The sequence below is a fragment of the Macaca mulatta genome, chromosome 9 (assembly GCF_049350105.2).
Source record: "Macaca mulatta isolate MMU2019108-1 chromosome 9, T2T-MMU8v2.0, whole genome shotgun sequence".
In the NCBI taxonomy this organism is placed as follows: domain Eukaryota; kingdom Metazoa; phylum Chordata; class Mammalia; order Primates; family Cercopithecidae; genus Macaca; species Macaca mulatta.
Window position 1 is genome coordinate 19,078,521 of NC_133414.1, and position 24,702 is coordinate 19,103,222.

The window sequence follows — 24,702 nt, forward strand, 5'->3', positions numbered from 1 at the left end:
ATAATATATTCTTTTTTCTTTTCTTTTCTTTTTTTTCTTTTTGAGACAGAGTGTCACTTTGTTGCCCAGGCTGGAGTGCAGTGGCACAGTCTCAGCTCACTGCAACCTCCTCCTCCTGGGTTCAACCAATTCTCTGCCTCAGCCTCCTGAGTAGCTGGGATTATAGGTGCGCACCACCACGCCTGGCTAATTTTTGTATTTTTAGTAGACATGGGGTTTCTCCATGTCGGTCAGGCTGGTCTCGAACTCCTGACCTCATGATCCACCCGCCTCGGCCTCCCACAGTGCTGGGATTACAGGCATGAGCCACCACACCCAACCCATAATATTTTGTAGTTTGTTTTATCTTGCTAATGAATGTAGATTTTTCTCTGGCCTTGATTTTTTAAATTACTCTCACGTTATCTATAGCTTTTAAACCTTCATCAAAATGTGTGTAGAGTAAATGAAAGTATACACCTATGTATACATATAAATGTATATTATTTATACATGGAAATTATGTGTATAAACTTATAAATAAGTCCTTCAGTTGTAGAATGCCGTTCAGAAAATCAGAGGCATTTTTAGGAGGGTACAACTAAGACAAAAGATTAATGCCTCTTTAGGAAAATACGTCTGAAATAAAATAGCATCATGCCTAATAATTATCCTCTAGTTATTTTCCTGCAGCCTTACCACACTCTAATCCATCTATTGTCTTGAAATTAATTATCTGTCTTAAACACAGATTAAATCACATTACTTATATAATTTACATAATCATAGTAGTTACATAATTATCTGTCTGAAACAAATATTTGATCATATCACTTTCCTGCTCTGGAACCTTAGATGACACGATTACAGAATAAGAGCTGAGTTCCTAGGTATGGCATTCAAAATCCTTATAAGATACCACCCTCTTGGTTTGGCATGGTGGCTCACAGCTGTAATCTCAGCACTTTGGGAGGCAGAGGTGGGTGGATCTCCTGAGATCAGGAGCCTGGCCAACATGGTGAAACCCCCTCTCTACTAAAAATACCAAAAATTAGCCAAACGTGGTGGTGGGCACCTGTAATCCCAGCTACTCAGGAGGCTGAAGCAGGAGAATTGCTTGAACCCGGGAGGCTGAGGTTGCAGTGAGCCAAGATCATGCCACTGCACTCCAACCTGGGCAACAAAAGTGAAACTCTGCCTCAAAAAAAAAAAAAAAAAACCAGATTCCATCCTCTTACCTGTCGAGACTTTGCTCTCTACCTAGATCTAACGTATCTTCCTCTCAAAAAAATTTGTACTACGTGTTTCTGGACATGACCAGCCCTTTTTTCTCCATCTTTAAAACTTTTCTTCCTCCCCTCTTTCCAAAGTCTACAGAAAATAACTTTTGCCTTCCTTCCTTCTGACCTAACATACGTCCCAGGCTGGGTTAATTTTAAGAACGTCAACATGTTAACGATCCTCTTAATGAACATATGATTTTAGAACAACAAAACAAATTGGTGTTCTCTTTTGTATTGACATTGAAAACTTTCTCTATCATTGCCTCTTCCCAAGCTCACCTCAAGAAGTATATCTTGTAGCCCAGTATGTTCTTCCTTCTGTGACTCGTGCTTATTCTCTAACATATTTGGAAGCAATAGACCTTAATAATTGAGAGGTGTGGCTTTGAAGTTAACTCAACTTGGGTTCAGCCCACTTACTTCACTTCACCTGCAAAATAAGATGATAATACACAAAACTTTAAAAGACGTCCATAAATTATTTGACAACGCTCCCATGAAGAGGCAGAGCCTATGTGCCCTCCTGTTGAAACTAGGTACACTTGTGGCTTGTTTGTAAATAACAAAATGTGGGAGAAATGACACTAGGTAACTTCTAAGACTAAGTAAAAAAAAAAAAAAGTTATGCAGCTTCTTCCCTGTTCACTGAGATGTTCACTTGTGGAGGCTTAAACTAGCATTTAAGAAGTCCAATTAATCTGAGGCCACCAGGCTCTAAGGAAACCTAGGTCATACAAAAAGGCCCTTGGCTAAATGTCTGGTAGGAAGCCTCAATTGAGTTCCCAGCCAACAGCCAGCATCCGTTGCTAAGCATGTGACCGAAGACCTCTCCAGGTGATGCCAGCCCTCAACTGTCAAGTTCCCGCTTGTTCATTGAGTCTTCCCAGTTGAAGACCACCCTTCATGTGGCAGAGACGAGCCATTTCTGTTTTGTTCTGTCCAAATTCCTGAGCTGCAGTCTACAAGAGCATAACAAAATCGTTTCTTTAAGCTACTAACTTTGGGGATAACTTGTTATGCAGCAAAAATAATTAGAACAGAAATTTGGTACCTAGAAATAGAGTGCTGCCATACCAAAAAACCGAGAGCACGAGGCATTGGCTTTGAGACCACTTTCTAGCAGCAGCTGAACGGGCTTTGAGGAGACTGTTATCATCTTAGGCTGGAGGAGGCTAGTGGTGGGGACTTGCAGACAAACAGGAAAATGTCATTAGAAGCTGGAGGAAAGCAAAATCATTTTGCCTAGTGGTGAAAGTCTCGCCACACTGTCACATGTGGTAATGTGAAAAAAATAAATAGAAAATATTGGATTAAAAATGTGGTAAATATACACCATGAATACTACGCAGCCATTTAAAGGAATGAAATAATGTCTTTTGAAGAAACTTGGATGGAGCTGGAGGCCATTATTCTATGGAAGTAACTCAGGAGTGGAAAACTAAATATCATATGTTCTCACTTGTAAGTGGAAGCTGAGCTATGAAGATGCAAAGGCATAAGAATGATATCCTGGACTGTGGAGACTTTGTGGGGGAGTTGAGAGGTTGGTGAGGGGTAAAAGGCTACATATCGGGTACAGTGTACACTGCTCTGGAGTTGGGTGCACTGAAATCTCAGAAATCATCACTAAAGAACTTATCCATGTAGCCAAAAACCAACATACCCCCAAAAGTATTAAAATTAAAAAAAAATAAAAAACACACAATGAAAAAATAATAATTACAAAAAAAAATTTAAAAATACAAAATAAACCTAAGGAATCCGATGATCTAGCTAAGCAAATTTCTCCATAAAATATTAAAAGAGCCACTTGACTTTTTCTCTCTGTCTGTGATAATATGCAAGAGAGATGAGCTCAATTCTTGACCCACAGAAGCTGCGAGCATGATAAAATGGTCATTTTCAGTTTCCAAGTTTTGGGGTTATTTGCAGCACAGCAGTAGTAACTGGATCAATATCTCAAAGGATTATCGAGAGGATTAAATGAGACATGCACATAAAGCAATGAGCATGGTGTTTGGCAAAATAAATGGTCAATGAATGAATCTTAAGGTTAACTCTTCAACTTATTTGGCTTTGCTTAAAATATTTAGCATGACCCTGGAGTGTGCAAGAGGTGCTTAACATATGCTCGTTGACTTGAATTGAGGACAGACTCAAGGACAGAAAAGATGTTTGCAAAAAAAAAACCCCATGATCTTATTTTCCTGACCTGAGAGGGAATTTTTTTTTTTTTTTTTTTTTGAGGCGGAGTCTGGCTCTGTCGCCCAGGCTGGAGTGCAGTGGCGCGATCTCGGCTCACTGCAAGCTCCACCTCCTGGGTTTACGCCATTCTCCTGGCTCAGCCTCCCGAGTAGCTGGGACTACAGGCGCCCGCCACCTCGCCCGGCTAGTTTTTTGTATGTTTTAGCAGAGACGGGGTTTCACCGTGTTAGCCAGGATGGTCTCCATCTCCTGACCTCGTGATCCGCCCATCTCGGCCTCCCAAAGTGCTGGGATTACAGGCTTAAGCCACCGTGCCCAGCCTCAGGGAATTTTTAAAATATTATTAGAAGTTGAATTCTTCTTGTTACAGTCTATGAAATTCTAAAATCTTGGGAAGAAATCAGACTGTACAATTCATTTAATCCTTGCCTTTTCAGCTAAGTCTAGAGTAATAAAATTATAAATGCCTGGATTTGGTGAATAATAGTTGATTTGGGCCCAGGCTCAATCACATAATCCCAACAGTTTGCGAGGCCAAGTGGGGAGGATCCCTTGAGCCCTTGAGCCTTGGAGTTCAAGGCCAACCATAAGCAACATGATAAAAACTCATCTCTACAAAAAATTAGCTGGGCATGGTGGTGTACATCTGTAGTCCTGGCTACTCAAAGGAGGAGGTGCTGAGGTGGAAGGATACCTTTGAACCCAGGAGGTCGAGGCTGCAGTGAGCTATGATCATGCCACTGCACTTCAACCTAGGTGATGCAGTGAGACCTGGCTCAAAAAAAAAAAAAAAAAAAAAAAGTTAATTTGGGAAATGAGAGGTCTTGACTAGCAACTGTGGATATGGATATTGCAGTAGTCCACATCTGATTCAACCTTCACTGCAACTATAAAGTTTGTGAGATTTTCTTCCCTCTCATTGAACCTTATATATCCTCAAACCCTTTCCACAATCCAGCCTTATCCCCATCATCCTCTGTCCGATACTGTAACCTACTACATCCCATCCTGTAGAGTCAAACATGGGAAGGAATTTTTATACTTAAAGCGTTCAAAAAATTTCCTGGAGACAAAAATCCCACTTAAGATGTGGCAACATATGAATCACAAGTATGAAAATCTCTTATTATAAAAACAGTCACTCACTTGTCACTTACTTTGTCACTGTTGTTGCAAGAGACAATGCACTGTGACCGATAAGACTTGCGGGGTCCCTAATCTGTGAAGTCTTCACTTCTCAGGGAGGAGGCCAAGTGACCACTGCAGACCGCTCACTTAGAAGGAATTTGAAAAGCGCAAACTCAAGCAGTGAAAATGCATTCTGATGCCTCTGTTGCATGTCTGATAAATGGTCTTTTTCTCATTTCCCAGTGAGAAATCTTGTCTAGAAACTTAGCTCTTCTTGCACTAACGTGCTGTCTTGCTTCTGCTAATGAACTGCTTGGAAAATTTTAACCTCCCCCTTGAAACCCTTGTAGTGGCTGCAGTCCTCGCTAGCTATGACAGGCTTCTCTAACAGTTCACAATCAGGGCTCCACAAATCACTTGTGCCAGCGATCTCCATCACCAAGCCAGACCAGTGTTTCGGAGCACTCTTCTACTTTCACCAGACCCCCCAATTAATGCTTGCCCACTTGGCCAATGGCATCCCTTCAGAACATCTGCCTTTACATAGACATTTCCTGGCATCTGCCTTATCTGGTGAATGAGACTAGTTTTGTTCTGGCCAAGCAAGTCATGTGAAATCAAACGATAGTAACGTGAGGATGAAAAGCTTCCCCGTTATTTATGTATTTATGCTTTTAGAGACAGGATCTCACTGTGTCATTCAGGCTGGAGTGCAGTGGCTGCCGTCATAGCTCACTGTAGTCTCAAACTCCTGGGCTCAAGTGATTCTCCTGCCTTGACCTCCCAAAGTGCTGGAATTACAAGTGTGAGCCACCATGCATGGCCTCTGTTCTTTAAATGGTTCTATTTCATAGCTATAAAAGAACAAATTAAATAGGCAACTTCCTTTGCTCCTTGAACTGCTCCTTTAGAGAAGCAAAAAGAGGTTTCAAAATATCTGTAAAATGAGGTGAAAGGCCATACCTTTCCGTCATCCGAATAATGATATTCCTGCTGAGAAAAGGGCAAATAGTAAACAATTTCTTTTCATACTAAAGATATGTAAAACATGACTTTAATATTTATCTCTGCAACGCTGTCCCAAAATTCTCTTGGTGCTAGGGAAAATCTTTTCCTAGAACTTAAATAATAACAAAAAGGAAGGGAAATAGGCCAGACATAGTGGCTCATGCCTGTAATCCCAGCACTTTGGGAGACCAAGATGGGTGGATCACCTGAGGTCAAGAGCTCGAGACCAGCCTGGCCAACGTGGCAAAACCCCGTCTCTACTGAAAAATACAGGAAAAAAACCAATTTAGCTGGGCATGGTGGCGAATGCCTGTAATCCCAGCTACTCGGGAGGTGGAGACATGAGAATTGCTTGAACCCGGGAGGCAGAGGTTTCAGTGAGCTGAAATCATACCATTGCACTCCAGCCTGGGTGACAGAGTGAGACTCTGTCTCAAAAAAAAAAAAAAAAAGGAGAATTAAAAAAATTAAAAAGGAAGAAACACTTCTACACAAAGACTGATCTCCTACTTGTTTTTAATTCAAGAAGTACTCTCTGAGGAGAAGGGGTGGGGAAGGTCCATCGTCCTATTCCATTAGGAGAAAACTCTGAGAGATAATGAGACAAAAAGGCTCAACAGGTCTCCCCAAGGACAAACTCAACTTGTTGCTTCAAGCAGCAGCTCCCAAAGTGCAACTAGAAATTTCTGAGATCTCACACCCATTAAAATTCTAGGAAAAGGAGGCTAATTTTGCAAGTAGTCAACTCGAACTTCCTGTTATGTGTGCCTCTTATAAAATGACGAGAAGAGGATTATATGACGGGAACAGTTGAATAGCTACAGGAAAGTTTCCAGGTTCTCGTAAAGACTAGGTAAATAGATTTATCTTGAGATGTCTACAGTTTTTTTAAATAATTAATTAGATTTAAGCACAAAAGGATCTATTTAAATAATTACCAAAGGTACTACCGATGCGATTATATAAGCGATCTCTCTGCCGATGTACCCACTGGTACTCCTATGCCCTGTGGAATATGTATAAAAGAGGCATATTATCAAGCGAGAACTAGCTTTGGTGGATTGAAGACCCAATGAAAATAGGAAGAAAATCTCTGGCTAGAGTAGTCAAAGTAATTAGGAGAGGAGACAAAACAAGATGTTGACCACCAATGAGCGTGATTAGGTGCAACAGTAGATCATTTCCAAAGATGGCTGCCAATAATTGCCACAGTCCCTGAATGTGCAAGCCACTCCTTTCATCAAGATTCATCAATCTATCTCTCTCCCCTTGAATCAGGGCTGGTCCATATCTTGCTTTGACCAAGAGAACGTAAGGGAAGTGATGGGACATCACTTTACCCAGACTTCTGAGCCAAGGCCTTAAAAGAACTTGTAGCTTCCACTTTCCCTTTCTCGGAAGCCATTTATCATAGGCTAGACTATAACATGGTGAGAAACCATGTGGAGACGGAGGCCCATGCCTGTAATTCCAGCACTTTGGGAGGTCAAGGCAGGAGAATTGCTTGAGGCCAGGAGTTCCAGACCAGCAAGACCCAATATCCACAGAAGATAAAACATTAGCCAGGCATGGTGGTGTGTACTTGTAGACGCAGCTACTTGAGAGACTGAGGCAGGAGGATCACTTGAGGCCAGGAGTTCACAGCTGCAGTGAGCTATGACTGCACCAATGCACTCCAGCCTGGACCACAGAGCAGACCCCTCTCCCTGAAAAACAAACAAACAAACAAACAAACAAAAACCTTAAAAAGAAAAGAAAGAGAGGCCGAGCCAGTACCATCACCCAGCTGAGGTACCAGACGTGTGAAAGACCAACCTCAACTTGAATGTTGCTGCCGCAGCAGAGCTCCCAGCTAAATGCAGCTACAGGAGTGACCACAGCCAACACTCAGTGGAGCAGAAGAACATCTCAACTGAGCCCAGCAAATTATGAGAAATAACAGTCTTTACTAATAGATAGATGGAGAACTGAAATAGGTTCTCTGTCCCCAGTGACAACGAAGAGCTAGTTTGATAACATATGTGCCTTGAGTGGTGAGTAGACCAGATGTGTGGACAAACTTCTGGGTAAGTCAGTGGCTTCCTGAAAGGTGGGCAGTTTACTAGTCCATTTTCATGCTGCAGATAAAGACATATGCGAGACTGGGTAATTTATAAAGAAAAAGAGGTTTAACAGACTCACAGTTCCACATGGCTAGGGAGGCCTCACAATCATGGTGGAAGGTGAAAGGCATGTCTTACACGGTGGCAGACAAGAGAGAAAAACAAGAACCAAGTGAAAGAGGTTTCCCTTATAAAACCATCAGATCTTGTGAGTCTTATTCACTACCACAAGAACAGTATGGGGGAACCACCCCTATAATTCACCTCCCACCAGGTCCCTCCCACAACACGGGGGAATTGTTGGAGCTACAATTCAAGATGAGATTTGGGTGTGGACACAGCCAAACCATATCAGGCAGTAAAGAGGTATCCATCCAAGCCACCAGAAAGCCATTGCCAGTTCTGACAGGATGAAGAAAGAGCAGACAAACTAGGATTGAATTGAAGGGTTTTCTGGGCACTTCTAAACTTAGACCATATGGCAGAATCCCAGAAAGCTGAATGATACAACACAGAAACAATAGCTCATTCTGGTTTGCAGGATTGGGGGAAAGGGAATAAAATGGCAGTCTACTGAAAGGTGCAAGGAATACAGATAGGTGACGGGGGAAACTGATACAGAGACATGAAGGCAACCAAAGCTAGTAAGCCAGTCATCAGAGGGGCGATGGGGAGTCTCTGGGAAATCTCTGGAAATACACCACAGAATGATGCAAGCTATCGAAAGGAAGCCAGAATGAATGACTATGTTTATGCATACACAAACATATAAACATATGCATGGATGGTTTTCTGGGAATGCTGCAAAAGGAGTAGAATGTGCCCCTTGGTATATTCCAGGAAACTAATTTCCCAGGGAAGGCAAAGTAAGAAGTGCATGGAATAGGCTGGGTGTGGTGGCTCACCCCTGTAATCCCAGCACTTTGGGAGGCCAAGGCGGTGGATCACGAGGTCAGGAGTTCAAGACCAGCCTGGCCAAGATGGTGAAACCCTGTCTCTACTAAAAATACAAAAAATTAGCCAGGCGTGGTGGCAGGCGCCTGTAATCCCAGCTACTCGGGAGGCTGACAACTGCTTGAACCCAGGAGGCAGAGGTTGCAGTGAGCTGAGATCACTCCACTGCACTCCAGCCTGGGCAACAGAGCAAGACTCTGTCTCAAAGGAAAAGAAAAAAGGGCATAGATTAAAGTTTACAGGTGAGATCCACAGACATTCTTGGTGAAACCGAATTCACAAGCTGTGATCATTGCCAACTAAGCAGTCAGACATGAAGCAATCTTATCTCAAAACTGCAGAAAATTTCCTGACAGAAAAGATAAGGCCAAGTCTAACGGATGGGAAGCTTTGCAGTAAGAAAGCCACATCTTCTCACTTCTGCATGTTATACCGTTCTATGGGCTGGTCAAGTGACAAGCTAATTAATGCATCAGAGTTCCCCAGAAACTGCTAAGACACTGGAAACTGTTTCATGAGGACACAAATTTTATTCAGTAATGAGACTAAATATAATAACTGAGAAGCGTGTTATTGCAAAACATCAGGCAAATGAATTATTGTTTTCATGACAAAGGTCTTCAAAGTGACAAGAGAGAGACTGATATTAAGCAACTTTAGCAAAATATCCTGTATGAAATGAAATAAAAAAATTTAGATTGGGATTTGCACATCCTTATTTTTGTATCTAGATCACGTTCTTGATAAACCAACTTAATTGTGTATATAGTTGATATTAAAGTATAGATTTTAAAATATTACCCTATTAAGTTGTTCACAATGTTGAGGCATTTCCACTGCTGTATTGTCAAAAACACATGTCTAACTTCTAATAATTCCTTAAAAGTTTCCATAATTTTACTTTCCCTTCTATATTTCCACACTAGTGAACAAATTCATTTGGTAGAAATGGTATTTTAGAGATGAGATTCAAGTACGTATTATACTTGGATGAAAATGAACAAAGTAATGACAACTTGTTTTGATTCTTTAAATTTTTTCATTCTTACTGTGTCTAGAGTATGACTATTCTAATAAAAACATCTGTTTTAAAGAATCAAAACATAGCAAATGTGTCACATTATATCGAGATTTGAATGTAAGATAATGAAAATTATTGCAAATAGAATAACAGCTTGTATTTGGCAATCTGTAGCCAGAGACTGTGATATGACGAACAAAAACATTTTTAATCAGAGAAAAAAATCTTGGAGAAGAATTTCCTTCTGTTAGCACAATTAATTTATAAAATGCTGATAAATATCTACCCTTTATAGAGTGATGCTATCTATAAAGCTTTGCAGTTATTTAATTCATAAAGCAACTCTCCTTTTACAGGAAGCAAAAAAGAGATACTAAGAAACTGGCCTGTGGTCTCACAACCCACAAGAAACTTGGGACTCTAAAGTTTAACCTCTCACAGCACTAACCATAAACAAGAGTTTTGGTGGCCTTTGTGACACCAGAGAAGAGCTTCTCTTTTCTGTTCTAGTGCTTCAAGTTGACAATGTTGCTAATGATTTAGGATCAAGATCATTAATTCTATACATTTTACTACATTAAAAAAAATTTTTTTTTGAGACAGGGTCTCACTCTGTCACCCAGGCTGGAGTGCAGTGTCACAAACACAGCTCACTGCAGCCTTGATTTCCTGGGCCCAAGCAATCCTCCTGCTTCAGCCTCCTGTGTAGCTGGGACCACAGGCATGTGCCAATATACCCATCTGATTTCCGATTTCTTTTTTTTTTTTTTTTTTTTTTAGAGTTGGGGTCTTGTTATGTTATCCAGGCTGCTCTCGACCTCCTGGGCTCAAGTGATCCTCCTGCCTCAGACTCCCAAAGTGCTAGGATTGCAGGTATGAGCCACTATGCCCAGCCCATTTTTAACACAACCTATGGAAACCAGAGTTAGGTTAGCAAAAATTCTTAAATTTGTAATTGCAACATTTCAGCAATTCTTTAGCTGGGAGAAAAAAAAAGAAGTACTAATAGTGCAAATTCTTGGTTAAATAATTTTAACTAGCAGTAAATTCTCATTGTATAATATTTGAAAAAAGAAGGGAGTGTTAAAAGGCAATAATCCTGCCCAGTGGCATCGTACAAAATTTTAACAGCTGGATAGAAGTACTGCTCTCTTGCCATGAGCCTAAGAGATTATTTGGTCCAGTTCCCATCTTGAGTAGCGAAGGCGTTTTTTATACAGTAATGTTAAGTGACTCATCCAGATCGCGTGGCCGCTAAATGGTGGAGAGAAGACAAGAACCTCAGTCTCTTGCTTCTCCATGTACTTTTCCTTTATGTGCTTGACGACATCCTTTTAACTTCTGTACAGAGAGGGCACCCAGCCTGCTGGAGGGAAGTCCCAAGAGAAGTTGCTGATCCCAGCTAAGGGAAGTAGACATGTAAGCCCCAAAGAGGATGCTTGCGATATACAGACTAGTCAGAAATGTATAGCTTTTATCATACGCATTCAAATACGTTTGAAAAACAAGAACATCCACAGTCCGGATGGGTGACCACGAGTTATATCAGCCCATCTTCCTGATCATCACACTTCTGATATGACTCACTGTCACTTCAGAAAGTATTTGTTATGGTTTGAATTTCTGCATCTGTTTCTGGAAGTTGTAGGGGGAGAAGTTGAATTAATTTTGAATTATCAATACTATTGCAGAACACTAGAAAATTATTTGCATTTATTTTATCTTATTGTATTTTATTTTTGAGACAGGGTCTCACGCTGTCACTCAGGTAGGAATGTGATGTGGTGCCATCACAGCTCACTGCAGCCTCAACCTCCTGGGCTCAAGCAATCCTCTCACTTCAGCCTCCTGAGTAACTGGCGCAACAGGCACGCACCACCACATCAGGCTAATTTGTTTTTTTTTAGAGATGTCTCATTATGTTGCCCAGGCTTGTCTCGAAGTCCTGGGCTCGAGCAATCCTCCCATTTTGGCCTCCGAAAGTGCTGGGATTACAGGTGTGAGCCACTGTACCTGGCCAAGGTTTGTGATATTTTAAAACAAGGGCTAATACAAATTACTTGTAAAACAAGTCTCAAGTATATTTTTAAATTCTAGATTGGTTTTCTCCTTTATTCCCCACTCCTAGTGCCACTTCCAAGGCTACATATACTCACAGAATTAAAATAATTATAATATCCATCTAAAGAATATTTGTAATAGCATGACTATCTTGCCACATTCAGACACAAACAAGGTTATCACACATCTTTAATTTTATTATTTAAATGCCCACTTGCCCAGAATTGCCCCCAAGAATTCTGGAGGTTTTTCTAAGAGGAGAGAAAACTGTGAATCTGATGAGTCCTGACTTTCATTGTCATTGTTTAATCCTGCTGCCAGATAGTTTCTTGAAGAACCTGTGTCATTGTCTACTCAGGTTTTCAATGATCCTACTGCTCAGATCATGAAGTTTCTTAAAAGGAGAAAGATCCCTCTCTCTGTGGTACTTCATAGCAGGGCCCTTGTGACTACAGTTCTTATATTTGCATTCACCTACTCAGTGCCCTAAGCCCACGCAGACTAGCAGAAGCAGGAGCGATTTCCAGCCTCATCTAAAGGTTGCCCTGAAACCAACAAGCAAGATCCTATGTTGATCCATGGCCACGAGCCCAGACAATCCCTTCCTGATATGAGTTCCATCTTGGAAATTCCTGGTATCCATGCAAGTCCACCTCAGACATTAGTCAGCACCACCTCAGTTCTCAAAGCAGTTCTTTAATAACAGAAACAGTAATGACACTAATACTTAAAAGCCTGTTCTAAGTACTTTGTTCATTTAATTCTCATAGGAATCCTGTGAAGTAAAGATCAACTTTTGTCACATTTTTCTGATGAAGGAATGGAGATATCGAGAGTTTAGGTAGCAGAGCTAGTAACTGGCAGGGACGGGATGCTTTGAACCTAGGAAGGCTGGCTCCAGAGGCTGTGCTTGTAACCACAGCTCCCTTAAATTCCAAAGGGAAGAGATTGAAGTCTCTGCTTCCTCGGAGGTTCCCTGAGCCCTGTGTAAGGATGTCCCTCCTCTCTACTTCCCCAAACCCAATACCTTAAAGAGTATAGAGAAGAGACCTTGTCAAACAACAAAAGGTATTGCGTGATCCGCTCCACAGAGCAATGAGGCACCTACACATCTGGGTAGACAGAGGCCACCCGAGTGATCCTTCCAAGAATAAAGAATAAAAGTCACTGTCAAAGGTGATTTTTGGTCTCCATCTGGGTGAGAAGTGTCTGGAAATTTTTAAAACAATGGTTTAGGTTTTGTTTGTTTTTGTGATTTTTTTTTTTTTTTTTTTTTTTGAGAGGGAGTCTTGCTCTGTTGCTCAGCAGGTTGGAGTGCAGGGGCGCAATCTTGGCTCACTGTAAACTTTGCCTCCTGGGTTCAAGCCTTTCTCCTGCCTCAGCCTCCCAAGTAGCTGGGATTACAGGCATGAGTCACCACACTTGGCTGATTTTTCTATTTTTAGTAGAGACGGGGTTTCATCATGTTGGCCAGGCTGGTCTCAAACTCCTGACCTCAAGTGATCCTCCCACCTCGGCCTCCCAAAGTGCTGGAACTACAGGCATGAGCCACTGCACCCAGCACAAAACAGAGGTTTTTATATGGCAATCATAAAACTTGCATCGGGGGGAAATGACATCTTTATTTTCACTATCTCTTCACTGAAAGCTAGCATTTTCTTCAGCTATAAATATTGGTAGCAAACTGTAATAGTATTAGCAATGTCTGTGGTTTTATGACCAATTGAAATCACACATATTTTCATATCACAGCAATTTGCAGATATCTCAAAAGATCACTTCTGCCCACTCACTACTTTGAAATTCTGTTAGTCACAAGACTAACATAACTAGGTCTTACGTTCAGACGCCAATAAAGAAGCATCTATATTGCTACGTTGCAAATATATTTTTAATAGTTTCATAACTACATTTCAATAGAATTGGTTTGCTTTGTAATCCTATGAATCCTGTTTAATGCATTTTAAAACATCATTCTGAGAAGAGATCCATAGGTACAAAAAGATTCAGATCCCTGTTTAAAATGGATTCTCTCTCATGCTCCAGAGCTTTAATCCCTTTCAAACAATCTCCATGTGTCCTACAGGCATTGGTTTCATTCATTCAACACAGCAGTTCCTGTCTTCCATCTTTAAGGTCAACTCTAGACCCTCCCAGAGGGCCCAGAAACAGTGGATCTAATCTGGAGGTCCTGCCACAGAAAGTTCTATTACCTGGGCTTAGAAATCAAGCCAAAAGATAGCTTTCTTTGAGGGGAGAGGAGGAACTGGACAGGGCAGGTATGTTTTCTGGGCCTCTTGAGAAGACAGGAGGACACACAGGCCAGGGCTCCCTGGCCTATCTGGGTGTGGAGGGAAGACACCAAGCTGAGCAGAGGAGACTGGTGCCTTTCCAGCAGGCGCCACTGAAATGTAGTGAGCGTCATGTCATGTCAGGTGTGGCTGCATGACAGGCCATAGAATGCCATGGTTAAGACCATGGACTCTTGAACTTTACCACCTCGATTGGTCTTCTACCTCCATCACCTCCTAGCTGTAGATCTCAGCCATGCTACCTAACTTCTCTCTGCCTCAGTTTTCTCATGCATAAAATGGGAGCAACTATGCTCATTTCATAGCGTTGTTAAGTGCAGATTCAAAGCGTTATACACGTAAAGTGCCTAGCACTTAGTAAGTGCTCCGAAAGAGTACTCTGACTACAATCTCTCCCTTTCCCAGTACTCTGATCAGTATTATTTATAGTTTTCCCCATCATTAGGACGATGCACAGGGTTGGCAGATAAGGCGTTTCAATGTAATCTACCAAGTACTTCAATTCATCACGATTTAGGATTGTGCACATTATGACTCCTGACTCTTAGGAGGCTGTATCAGTCAGGGGTTTCCAGAGGAACAGAACCAATAGCATGGTGTATCTACATGGGAGAGGGAAGGAGGTTTATATTAAGGAATTGGCTCATGTAATTATAGGAACTGGCAAGTCTGAATTCTGCAGAGTAGGCCAGCAGGTAGAGATCTATGGAGAAGCTGATGTTGCAGCTCAAGTCCAAAGGCAGTCTAGAGGCAGAATTCCCTCTTGCCCAGGACACTGCAATCTTTCTTCTCTTCCGGACTTCATCTGATTGCATGAAGTCCACTCACATGATGGAGGGCATCTAATTCGTTCTGACTGCTACAACACATTATCATAGCCTGAGTAAGAGAGTCTATAATAAACAACCACCAACATTTATTTCTCACAGTTCTGGGGGCTGGGAAGTCCAAGATCAAGGTGTTGAGAGGGGTGGTGTCTGCTTCCTGTTGTGCAGATGGTTGCCTTCTCATTGTATCTTCTCATGGTGGAGAGCAGACAGAGACATTTTGCGTCTCTTCCTCTTTTTTGTTTTTGTTTTTTTCTGAAACGGAGTCTAGCTCTGTTGCCGAGGCTGGAGTGCAGTGGCACGATCTCAGCTCACTGCAATCTCCACCTCCCCGGTTCAAGCAATTCTCCTGCCTCAGCCTCCCGAGTAGTTGGAATTATAGGCACCTGCCATCACGCCCAGATAATTTTTGTATTTTTAGTAGAGATGAGGTTTCACTGTGTTGGCCAGGCTGGTCTCAAACTCTTGACCTCGTGATCTGCCAGCCTCAGACTCCCAAAGTGCTGGGATTACAAGCATGAGCCACCATGCCTGACCTCTCTTCGTCTTTTTATAAGGGCACTAATCCCATTCATGGGGGTGCCCCTCTCATGACCTAATCATCTCCCCGAGGCCACACCTCTAAATATCATCACAGCGGGGACTGAGGTGTCAACATATGAATTTGTGGGGGTGCAAACACTCATTCTCTAGCAGGGGGTAATCTGCATTCTTCAAATCTACTGATTTAATCACATCTTTAAAAACACCTTCACAGCAAGATCCAGACTGGTGTTTGAGCAAATATCTGACTACTGTGGCCTAGCCAAGTTGACACATAAAATTAACTGTCGCAGAGCCATGATCACAATGGATTTATCATAGACAAATGCTACTTTTTGCTCTGCTGAATGAAAATCCATCTTCACCAAGGCCTAACAGTTGTAGACGGGGACAGAGCAATCTACCAGATAGGTCACCAATTCTGATGAGACATAACACGTTGCTGCAGAGAGCACACTGAAGTCCCTGAGAACTGTGTTTCAACACTCAAGTCAGGGCCTTGAATTCAAACAGTTGAAATTCTGCTTTCTATTCTCCATACTGGAATTTCCCAAGAATGGGAATCATCCATGTAACCACCGACCACAGAACCAGGACAGTCCTGCTACCGTTACAAAGCAGCACATCTATTGAATACTATTTCATTGGAAGCCAGGCTACAAACAAGCCCAGGATGGAATCCTCTTATTGATTCACGAAGTCTTTCTCAGGATGAAATACGTCTTTGTGGGTAACCTGACAGCTCGTCCACTGAATGCCTGCTTGGAGAAGGAAGAATCTCCCAGTTGTGAAGAAATGTCTGCCTCTTCTCACTATTCACAATAGCAAAGACTTGGAATCAACCCAAATGTCCACCAATGACAGACTGGATTAAGAAAATGTGGCACATATACACCATGGAATACTATGCAGCCATAAAAAAGGATGAGTTCGTGTCCTTTGTAGGGACATGGATGCAGCTGGAAACCATCATTCTCAGCAAACTATCACAAGAACAGAAAGCCAAATACCACATGTTCTCACTCATAGGTGGGAATTGAACAATGAGATCACTTGGACACGGGGAGGGGAACATCACACACTGGGGCCTATGGTGGGGAGGGGGGATGGGGGAGGGATGGCATTGGGAGTTATACCTGATGTAAATGACGAGTTGATGGGTGCTGACGAGTTGATGGGTGCAGCACACCAACATGGCACATGTATACATATGTAACAAACCTGCACGTTGTGCACATGTACCCTAGAACTTAAAGGATAATAAAAAAAAAGTTACCCCCCCCAAAAATAAATAAATAAATAAAAATAAAATACTAGTTAAAACTTATTTTCCCAATACTTATATAATGTATTGGTTTGCTTATTAAAATAAGATTTGCTGCAAAAAAAAAAAGAAAAAGAAAGAAATGCCTGCCTATTCTTCCACTGGGCTGTGGGGACCTAGCCAAGATGCAACTTCCAGAGTCAAACAATAGGATTGAAATAAATATAATGGTAATTCAGCAAATACTATTTTGTCCTTTCACAGGTTAACCATGGTGGTAGCTACAGAGGTATGCCTCTCAGATTTCCTTCGAGAGAGTCTACTGCAGGGAGCCTCTGCTTGCTGCCCCTTGGAATCCATTATGACATTCATTCTGAGGACAAGAATCCTCTGTGTTGCTACCAAAGTGGGTATACCAGAGCAGGCCTATGCGGGACTCCTCCAACAGGTGGCCTTGCTTGGGGTTCTCCTCAACCTGGTCAAGTCTCTCAGAACTGTGCTGAAATCTGGGCCTGGCACGGGGGCTCATACCTGTAATTCCAGCACTTTGCGAGGCCAAGGTGGGCGGATCACTTGAGGTCAGGAATTCGAGAGCAGCCTGACCAATATGGCCAAACTCCATGTCTACTAAAAGTACAAAAATTAGCCAGGCATGGTGGCATGCGACTGTAATCTCAGCTACTGGAGAGACTGAGGCAGGAGAATTGCTTAAGCCCAGGAGGCAGAGGTTGCAGTGAACTGAGATTGCGCCACTGCATGCCAGTACCTGGGTGACAGAACAAGACTCTGTCTCAAAAAAAAGAGAACTGTGCTGCAGTCTGAAGATCTTCTTAACCAACCAACCCTCCCTTCCTGCCTTCCTCCTTTCTCTCTTTTCACAGGTATCAGACCTACATTACCATCTGAAGCTCTCTCCATCCCCTTCTGTTCCCTCTCCCTGTATCCTTCACAGAAGTTTCACACAATAAATCTATTGCATGTCTACACTCATTTTGGTACCTGCTTTCCTGAACTGACTCAACCTACTCTGTTCTGTTGCTTTTATATTGATGTACAGAGAATAACTGCTGTTGGGACATCCCTTATTAGCTATAACTAGGAGAATCACACATCCTGATTTGCCCAAGATAATCCCAGATTATATTTTCTATCAAGCATAATTATTAACAGCCTCCTGCATACTCTCAAAGTCTCCCACTTTGGATAAAAAAATATTGTTAGCCCAGCTTTAGGCTATATTCAAAGATTAGTTTAATAAAATGTTTCCCAAAGTATATTTCGTGGACTGTAACTCAGAAAATGCTCTAGGCAAAAGAGCTCGCTGGACAAATAAACTTGGGAAATACTCTTGTAAATTCTCCACTCGTATTAGTGTGTTCAAATCTTGGAGTAAATCTTAGAGTAGTATATCCTGCAGTAGAAAATCTTGTTTAACTTGGTTGTTACTCAGTGTTTGCTAAGCTTATTTGACTACAAGGCTTTTTTTAAATCTTGAATCCATAATACCATTGAGTTAACCACTGCCAAGGCTGAATTCTCTCTACTCGCCGCTACCCTTGAAAACAGCTCAAAGTATCAGCGGTTTCACAGTGCAGCAGCTTGTTCACTTAGAGGTGCTGGCTTGATGCAAAAAACAACTGGGCCCCAGTCTGTTCTGGCTCTGGATTCACCTCCGAGTGCAATTCACATGAGCAACTGTGATCCACAAAGCCATGTGGGCCCTTGGTTAAGTGAGGTCATTTGGATTTAAATGTTGCTTTTAATGGCTTCTAATTTTGCCCATAAAATTTTTCAATCATAAAAATCCTCATTTTTAGTACCAAATTGGAAATGTTGTCAACAAATCACTTCATCTACAGTCACTGAGGTGATTTCAAAGAGCCCCTTCCATCTGGCCAGTTCTCCTGCTCTCAGTCCTGCCAAGACCACCCCATAAACCCAATTTTGAAATTTGGAATGCTAGAGTTGGCTGCTTCCAAATTTAGTGTGCGCTTTCAGTTCACTCAATCTCTTGGTTTCCCCTCTTACATTACATACGTGTATATCTGTCCTCCCCAACGAGATGTAGGTATTTTAAGGGTACACATGTACCATAGGCATCAACATACCACCGACATGGTAGGGTTTGAATGTAAATTTTCCCCCCACACTCAACTGTTGGAACTTAAAGCTCAATATGATGGTATTAAAAGGTGGGACGTTTTGGAAGTGATTAAGTCTTGACGGCTCTGGCCTCTTGAAAGGGATTAACGTCCTTATGAAAGAGGTTTCCGAGAGGGCCTCGCCCTTCTATCTCTTCCGCCCTGTGAAGACACAACATCTGTCCCTTTTTCCCTTCCATCTCTTCTACTATTTGAAAACATGGCATTTGTTCCCTCTGAAGGATGCAGCAACGAGGCGCCATCTTGGAAGCAGAAAGCGAGGCCTTGCCGGACACGGAATCTGCTAGCACCGAGATCTTGGACTTCCCAGGTTCCAGAACTGTAAGCAATAAGTTTCTATTATTTATAAATTACCTAAGTCTAAGGTATTTTGTTATAGCAGCAGAAATGGACTAAGTCATGACATATTTTGGGAAAATGGTTTTGTCTAGTGCTTTGTGGAAAGAAAGGAAGCAAAGGAGAGAGGAAGGGAGAGAGAGAAGGGGGGGTGTGAAAGGGAGGCCGAGAGTGGGAGAAAAAGAGGAAGGAGGGAACGAAGGGAGGGAGGAAAGAAGGAAGAGAGGAAGGAGAGAAGGAGGGAGGGAAGGAGGAAGGAAGGGAGGCAGGAAAGGAGGAAGGAAGAGAGGGAGCGGGGGAGGGAGGGAAGGAAGGCTTTTACCAGCACAAAAGAAAACTATAAAAGATGGCCTTATGTTATGTTTGTACTGAAAAGACTAACTTGATATTTGGTCAAAATAGTGTTTATGTTCTGTTGACGCCCTGACATATTTTATATATTACAGTTAAAATATATTTCTTTAAGTGTTCATAAGGTGAGGAGCCCAGGGAAACGAAGGAAAAGAATAAAGTGCAAGGGTCTACTGTATTTTCATTAAAGAAACCCTGATTCAATTTATTTCAGCCTTATGTTATCTTTTTCCATCTTCCAATTGACTGAATTAGTTAGTAACTTAATTATAAGTCAAACTGAAAGCCATCTTGAGTACTCTTGATATGCAGGAAAGAACAAGAGCCTAAATAATGTATATATTTTAAATCCTTAGGTAAGGATGTAATTCTCTTGCCATTCTGTAAATACCAAGACCCTTATTTTTAAAATGTAACACCAAATTCCCTGACTGGAAAAAAACATAATGGTCCATTGTATTATCATTATATTTTTTATTCTGGGTCCTAAATCATTCAATGGGATAAAACAAAATGCCCCATTTATGTTAAATATTGATCTATTAAAATATACATTTTAAAAACTAGAGGACTTGTTCAGTTCTTACCATCACTTTCAATTTTCTGCCTTTAAAAATTGGGGGAGTCTGGGTGTGGTGACGCATACCTGAAATCCCAGCACTATGGGAGGCTGAGGTGGGAGGATCGCTTGAGCTCAGGAATTTGAGACCAACCTGGGCAACATAGTGAGACCTCGTCTCTACTAAAAATAAAAATTTTTTTTAAAGGGGGAAATTATTTAATGCAATATAGTACCATTTTTATACATGGTCTGATTAGATTTAAAGGGAAATGTCGTAAACAAGATATTGTTTAGGTAGACTCCACTAAATCCAATTATTATTATTTTTTAATCAGAAAGCAAGAAATTTAAAAGTAGCCAGGTGCGGTGGCTGGCGCCTCTAATCCCAGCTACTCGGGAGTCTGAGGCAGGAGAATCACTTGAACCCAGGAGATGAAGGTTGCAGTGAGCAAAGATCATGTCATTGCACTCCAGCCTGGGCAGCGAGAGTGAAACTCAGACTCAAAAAGAATAAAAAAAGGAAAGAGAGAAAGAATTTTAACTACCAGTCTGAAATGGTTTTTCTTGAGTAACTTCTGGTATAGCATTTTGAACTTCCATTGAAATATGGTACACAACAACAGAAAGAAAAAAAAAAAAAAGTACCACCAGGAAAATCTAGTATTGGGGATAATTTCAACTTAATATAAGTTCAAGAGAATCGCAAACAAAATGAGCCTGAGTAACTGAAGAGAATAAGGAAAGACTATCTTCCTGCTCCAGTATTATTTTCCAGGTCTGATATACAAGACCTGGGCCATGGAGAAGACTGAGCAGCTGTTCCTGTTCTGCACGTGTGGACTTTCGAGACACTCATGATGCTATCAGTCTTTCCTCGCCTTCACTGCACCTCTTCAACCAGCTCCTCTCTTTCAAAATTCATTTGGAGGCTGCAGTCACCATAAAATAAACTGATCAGAAAAGTCAGTGGAGGTCTGGAAGTAATGCTTTTAGTTCTAAAAAATTAGTCTGCCCAGATTCAATCAAAGACAAAACATCTTATACAGCAACAGCTCAGCCCACGCTCCTCACTCCACACTGTCTACTTAATATTGCTCTCCTTGCATGTCCTGCTGACATAGTGAGTCCAGAGTGGACTCACAATCTTCCTCCTAGAATACACATGCTCTCTCCCAACAAAAGGCAATGTCACTCACCCAGTTAATTAACCTACAGGTTGCTGGTAGTTCTTACTCCTCCTTCTCCCTCATTCATATCCAAGTCTGTCATTTCTGCTTCTTATTCATTTGTCAAAAGCATTCATTACTCCCCATCACCACACTACTTCCAGCCTTCACCATCTCTTCTTTTTAGGAGTAGTTGTGTGATGGTACCTCTTTTAAATTTTATTTTATTTTTCTGAGACAGGGTCTCACTCTGTCGCCCAGGCTGGAATACAGTGGTGCAATCTCAGTTCACTGCAACCTCCACCTCTGGGGTTCAAGAGATTCTCCTGCTTCAGCCTCCCAAGTAGCTGGGATTACAGGCATGCACCACCATGCCCAGATAATTTTTATATTTTTAGTAGAGACGAGGTTTCACCATGTTGGCCACGCTGGCCTCAAACGCCTGGCATCAAGGGATCACCCACCTTAGCTCCCAAAGTGCTGGGATTATAGGCGAGAGTCACTGTGGTTACCTTTTTTTTTTTAATTTTACTTTAAATTCTGGGATACATGTGCAGAATGTATAGGTTTCTTACATAGGTATACATGTGCGTTGGTGGTTTGCTGCACCTACCAACCCATCATCTAGGTTTCAAGCCCTACATGCATTAGGTATTTGTCCTAATGCTCTCCCTCCCCTTGACCCCTACCCACCGATGGGCCCCGGTGTGTGATGTTCCCCTCCCTGTGTCTATGTTTTCTCATTGCTCAACTCACACTTTTGAGTGAGAACATGCGGTGTTTGGTTTTCTGTTCCTGTGCTAGTTTGCTGAGGATCATGGCTTCTAGCTTCATCCATGTCCCTGCAAAAGACATGATCTCATTCTTTTTTATGGCTGCATAGTATTCCATGGTATATATGTACCACATTTTCTTTATCTAGTCTGTCATTGATGGGCATTTGGGTTGGTTCCAAGTCTTTGCTATTGTAACTAGTGCTGCCATAAACATACGAGTGCATGTGTCTTTACAGTACAGTGATTTATATTCCTCTGGGTGTATACCCAGTGATAGGATTGCTGGGTCAAATGATATTTCTGGTCCTAGATCCTTGAGGAATCACCACACTGTCTTCCACAATGGTTGAACTAATGTATATTTCCACCAGCAGTGTAAAAGTGTTCCTATTTCTCCACAGCCTCGCCAGCATCTATTTCTTGACTTTTTAATAATTGCCATTCTGACTGACATGAGATGGTATCTCACTGTGGTTTTGGTTTGCATTTCTCTACTGATCAGTGATGATGAGCTTTTTTTCATATGTTTGTTGGCTGCATAAATGTCGTCTTTTGAGAAGTGTCTGTTCATATCCTTTGCCCACTTTTTGATGGGGTTGTTTGTTTTCTTCTTGTAAATTTATTTAAGTTCCTTGTAGAATCTGGATATTAGACCTTTGTCAGATGGGTAGATTGCAAAAGTTTTCTCCCATTCTGTAGGTTGCCTTTTCACTCTGATGCTAGTTTCTTTTGCTGTGCAGAAGCTCTTTAGTTTAGTTAGATCCCATTTGTCAATTTTGGCTTTTGTTGCCATTGTTTTGGTGTTTTTGTCATGAAGTCTTTGCCCATGCCTATGTCCTGAATGACATTGCCTAGGTTTTCTTCTAGGGTTTTTATGGTTTTGGGTTTTACATTTAAGTCTTTAATCCATCTTGAGTTAATTATTATATAAGGTGTAACCATAGTTACTTTTGTGTGTCCACTTGCCTGGGCCACAGGGTGCACAGACATTTGGTCAAACAACTCTGGGTGTCTCTCTGAGGGTGATTCTGGGTGAGATTCATGTTTCAATAGGCATATTCACCAAAGCAGATTGCTCTCCCTCCTGTGAGTGGACCTCATCCAATCAGTTGAAGGCCTGAATAGAACAAAAAGCCCAACCGTCTTGTGAGTAAGAGAGAATTCCTCCTGCCTGAATGCCCTAGATAGGACATGGGTCTTTTCCTGCATTAGGACTCAAACTGAAACCTCGACTCTTCTTGGATCTCAAGCCTACAGGCCTTTGGCCTGGAACTTACACCATTGGCTTTCCTGGTTCTTGGGCTTTGGGACTGAGACTGGAGCTACATGCTCAGCACTACTGTGTCTCCGGCTTGTCAATTGCAGATCTCAGGACTTGCCACCTCCTATAATCACACAAGCCAACTCCTTAGAAGAAATTTCTTTCTCTCTGTCTCTCTCTCTCTATATATATACACACACACACACACACACAGATGTATACATCCTATTGGTTCTGTTTCTCAGTAGAAAACTGACTAATACGAGTAACCCCCTAATCATCTCCTCAGGGTCACTGCCTCCCCTCCCTATCCCATTTTCCACAGAGCATCCAGGGTGATCTCAGACTACACATCTGATCATGGCACCACCCTGCCTAAAATCCTCTAAAGGCTTTTTATTCATCTTAGGAAAACACCCCAAATCCTCAACAAAGGCTGCATGGTCTGCCCAACGGGGCCCCTGCACTTGGCTTTAGCCACTGTAGGCTTCTTTTTATTCAAATGCCCCAAACTCTTTCCTGTCTCCGCAGCTTTGTGCATTCAGTTTCCCTGCCTGAAATAGTTGTTCTTCCACCGTTTATGATGCTAATTCTAATTCATCCTTTATTGCCTCCACTTGAGGAAATTTCCACAAGTTTCCCAACCTGCAATTCTAGAACAATGGTCCCGTTATATGTCACAGCCTGCATTTTCCTCCGTGACCATGCGTGTTGCTAAAGGTTACTTATGTAATGGTTTGTTCGATGTCTTTTCCACCACTGCTCTGCAATTCCATACCCGTGCGGGCATCTGAATTGCACATAGGAAGCCCTCTAGCAATATTTGTTAACAAAAATGAATATGTTATTTGCAATAAACCTATATAAATATAGTTCTTTTGTTTTTTCTTTTGAGACGAAGTCTTGCACTGTCGCCCAGGCTGGAGTACAGTGGTGTGATCTCGGCTCATTGCAACCTCCGCTTCCTGGGGTCAAGCAATTCTCCTGCCTCAGCCTCCCGAGTAGCTGAGATTACATTACAGGCACCCCCCACCACACCGGACTAACTTTTTTTTTTTTAAAGTAGAAATGGAGTTTCACCATGTTGGTCAGGCTAGTCTTGAACTCCTGACCTTGTGATCTGCCCGCTTTGACCTCCCAAAGTGCTGTGATTACAGGTGTGAGCCACCATGCCGGGCCAAACCTATATAAATAAAATAACACGAGTAAATATAAAAGCATGGACATACATAGTCTTTTTTGTAAAAAAAAAAAAAAAAAAAAAAAAAAAGGCAAAATCATTTAAGTACCAGAACATACTCCAAACTGCTATGGCTGTCCCTTAATATCAGACAATTTTCGTGTTTAAATTTAGTTTGTGAAAGTGCAATACTTTATTTTAAAAGCCTGAATTAGCATTTT